Below are 4,062 nucleotides of genomic sequence, written 5' to 3' on the forward strand. Positions count from 1 at the left end.
ACTAGAAAGTATTCTATATTACTTGCGAACGCGTATACTTGCGTGAATATTAGTGCGTGTTTTCGCCCTAACAAGTTTTTGGCGCCGCTGCCGGGGACTCGACGTATTTGTTTAGTTTATGTACTTACCATCATTGGTCATTAGGACTCAGTGATTAGGACGTAGTAGTTACTTACTCTTTTCGGTTGTGTTTCAGGTACTTTAGCAAGCGTTTATACAAACTCGTTCTCGTGCTCGTAAGAGGACTTTAGATACAGCTGAGGAGACAGACGAAGTTCTTGATATTCTGGAGAAGTTAGATTTTGAGGATTCGGATTCAGGAACTGAGCAGAAAGAACCAGTAAACATGGGAGATCGTATTGTTCAAGCTGATCCAGCTCTTATGGATTTTTCTCGGCCTAAAATTGATGACATTCAGTCAAGCATCCTTCATCCGGCTATTCAAGCTAACACCTTTGAAATCAAGCCGGGCACTATTCAGATTGTGTAGAATTCTGTTTCTTTTGGAGGAGCGGCAACTGAAGACCCCAACATGCACATAAGAAATTTTGTCGAGATCTGCAGCACTTTTAAGTATAATGGCGTGACTGATGAGGCTATCAAGTTGAGGCTTTTCCCATTCTCACTGAGGGATAAGGCTAAAGACTGGTTATATTCTGAACCAGCTGGGTCCATCACTACGTGGCAAGATCTTGAGCAAAAGTTTCTGGTGAAGTTTTATCCAATGGCAAAGACTGCTGCTATGAGGAGTGCTCTTACTCAGTTTGCGCAGCAACCTACAGAATCTATGTGCGAGGCTTGGGAACGCTACAAGGAAATGTTAAGAAAATGTCCACATCATGGAATGTCGGATTGGATGGTGATCACTGGTTTTTATAATGGTTTGGGGGCCCAATCTCGGCCCATGCTCGATGCAGCAGCTGGAGGAGCCTTATGGGCTAAAAGCTATACTGAGGCGTATAATCTTATAGAGACGATGGCTGCAAATGAGCATCAAAACCCAACTCAGAGGATGACGTCAGGCAAGGTCGCAGGTATTCTGGAAGTTGATGCAGCCACCGCTATTGCAGCCCAGCTCCAAGCGCTATCAATGAAGGTTGATTCTCTGGCTACGTATGGAGTTAATCAAATAGCTATGGTTTGTGAGCTTTGTGTAGGTTCTCATGCTACGGATCAGTGTTCTCTTGTCAATGAATCTGTTCAGTATGTGAATAATTATCAGCGACAACAGCAGCCTGTGCCAGCGACCTATCATCCTAATAACAGAAATCATCCAAATTTCAGCTGGGGGAATAATCAGAATGCAATTCAGCCAACATATCAGCAAGGAGTGAGTAAACAGTTTATCCCACCTGGATTCCAGCAACCACAGCAGTATGCTACAAGGCAATCATATCCTCAACAGGGAAGTGCAGCTGCACCTACTAGTGCTGATTTTGAGGAACTTAAGCTGTTGTGCAAGAGTCAGGCGGTTTCTATCAAGACCTTGGAAAATCAAATCGGTCAATTAGCCAATGCAGTGCTCAATCGTCAACCTGGCACTCTTCCCAATGACACGGAAGTACCAGGCAGGAAGGAAGCTAAAGAGCAAGTCAAGGCTATTACCCTAAGGTCTGGAAAAGTAGCTGATGCTGAAAAGGCAAAAGAAGTAGAAGCTGAAATTAGAGATGAAGAATCTAAGAAAAAGGAGAAAGCGGCGGAACCAAGGAAGACTACTGTTGAACACACTCTGCCTGAGGCTAATACAGGGGAGAAACAGCTCTATCCTCCACCACCTTTTCCTAAGAGATTGCAGCAACAAAAGCTGGATAGACAGTTCGGGAAGTTTCTGGAGGTGTTCAAGAAACTTCACATCAATATACCTTTCGTTGAGGCTCTGGAACAAATGCCTAGTTATGCGAAGTTTATGAAGACTATTCTTTCAAGGAAGGTGAAACTGGATGACCTTGAAACCGTTGCTCTCACGGAAGAATGCAGCGCTGTTCTGCAGCAAAAGTTACCGCCAAAACTGAAAGATCCAGGAAGCTTCACCATTCCTTGCACCATTGGCAATCTAACTTTTGACAAGTGCCTTTGTGATTTGGGAGCAAGCATTAATCTAATGCCTTTGTCGATCTTTAAAAAGCTGGATCTGCCTGATCCAAAACCCACATACATGTCGCTACAATTGGCTGACCATTCCATTACTTACCCAAGGGGCATAGTTGAGGATGTGCTCGTCAAGGTGGATAAGCTCTTCTTTCCAGCAGATTTTGTTATTCTGGATTTCGAGGAAGATAAGAAGATTCCCATAATCTTGGGGAGGCCTTTCTTGGCTACTGGCCGTACCTTGATAGATGTGCAAAAAGGGGAACTTACTATGCGGGTCCAAGATCAGGATGTGACCTTCAACGTATTCAAGGCAATGAAATTCCCTACAGAAGATGAGGAGTGCTTAAAAGTGGATGTGATTGATTCCGCGGTTACTTCGGAACTCGAGCACATGCTAATGTCTGATGCATTGGAAAAGGCCTTATTGGGGGATTTTGACAGCGATGATGAAGATAGCAACGAGCAATTACAATATCTGAACGCTTCTCCATGGAAGCGAAATCTGGACATACCATTTGAATCTCTTGGTACTTCTGACCTTAAGAATGCTGAAGGGAAGCTCAAACCATCAATAGAGGAAGCACCTACCTTGGAGCTCAAACCATTACCTGAACACTTGAGGTATGCTTTTTTAGGTGATTCATCTACGTTACCTGTTATTATTTCATCTGACCTTTCAGGTAGTGAGGAAGACAAGCTCTTAAGGATTTTGAGAGAATTCAAATCGGCTATAGGATGGACCATAGCAGACATCAAGGGGATAAGTCCTTCATATTGTATGCATAAAATTATGTTAGAGGAAGGTAGTAAGCCAACTGTGGAACAGCAGCGAAGACTGAACCCGATCATGAAGGAGGTGGTAAAGAAAGAAATTCTGAAATGGCTAGATGCAGGCATCATTTATCCTATTTCTGACAGCTCGTGGGTGAGCCCCGTACAATGTGTACCTAAGAAAGGAGGTATCACTGTGGTCGCAAATGAAAAGAATGAGCTCATCCCTACTCGAACAGTTACAGGATGGAGAGTATGCATGGATTATAGGAAATTGAACAAAGCCACAAGGAAGGATCACTTTCCTCTTCCATTTATTGATCAAATGCTTGACAGATTGGCGGGACATGAGTATTTTTGTCTTCTGGATGGTTATTCCGGGTATAATTAGATTTGTATCGCACCAGAGGATCAGGAAAAGACTACCTTCACTTGTCCATTTGGCACATTTGCTTTTCGCAGAGTTTCGTTTGGGTTATGTGGCGCCCCGGCCACCTTTCAGAGATGTATGATGGCTATATTCTCTGACATGATTGGAAATAACGTCGAAGTGTTCATGGATGACTTCTCCGTCTTTGCACACTCATATGATGAATGTTTGAATAATCTGCGCGCCGTACTCAAAAGATGCGTGGAAACTAATTTGGTGCTTAATTGGGAAAAATGTCATTTTATGGTGCGTGAAGGCATTATCCTTGGGCATAAGGTCTCTAGCAAGGGTCTGGAGGTGGACAAGGCCAAGGTGGGAGTCATTGAAAATCTCCCCCCACCCAATTCTGTGAAAGGAATCCGTAGTTTTCTTGGTCATGCGGGTTTTTATCGGCGATTCATCAAGGACTTTTCAAAGATATCTAAGCCGTTGTGCAATTTGTTTGAGAAAGATGTGCCTTTCAAATTTGATGATGAATGTTTGGCAGCATTCGAGACTCTCAAGAAGAGTTTGATCACTGCACCAGTTATTACAGCACCAGATTGGACAGAACCGTTTGAGATGATGTGTGATGCGAGTGATTATGCGGTAGGTGCAGTTCTGGGACAGCGCAAGAAAAATATCTTCCATGTGGTCTACTATGCGAGTAAGACTTTAAATGGGGCCCAATTGAACTACACCACTACTGAGAAGGAGCTTTTGGATATAGTCTTTGGCTTTGAGAAATTTCGATCTTATCTGCTTGGTACGAAAGTAACAGTATTCACTGA

The 4,062-nt window shown here is 43.4% G+C and overlaps 1 non-coding gene across 1 annotated transcript; it reads right to left on the reverse strand.

The window, feature by feature from the left end:
* Nucleotides 1-739: 739 nt before the first annotated feature.
* On the reverse strand, nt 740-846 carry LOC141675536 (small nucleolar RNA R71). The gene has a single exon (XR_012556184.1). It is a non-coding gene; the product is annotated as a small nucleolar RNA R71 (small nucleolar RNA).
* Between the last annotated feature and the right edge of the window lie 3,216 nt (nt 847-4,062).

This window comes from Apium graveolens, chromosome 7 (genome assembly GCF_009905375.1).
Source record: "Apium graveolens cultivar Ventura chromosome 7, ASM990537v1, whole genome shotgun sequence".
NCBI lineage: Eukaryota > Viridiplantae > Streptophyta > Magnoliopsida > Apiales > Apiaceae > Apium > Apium graveolens.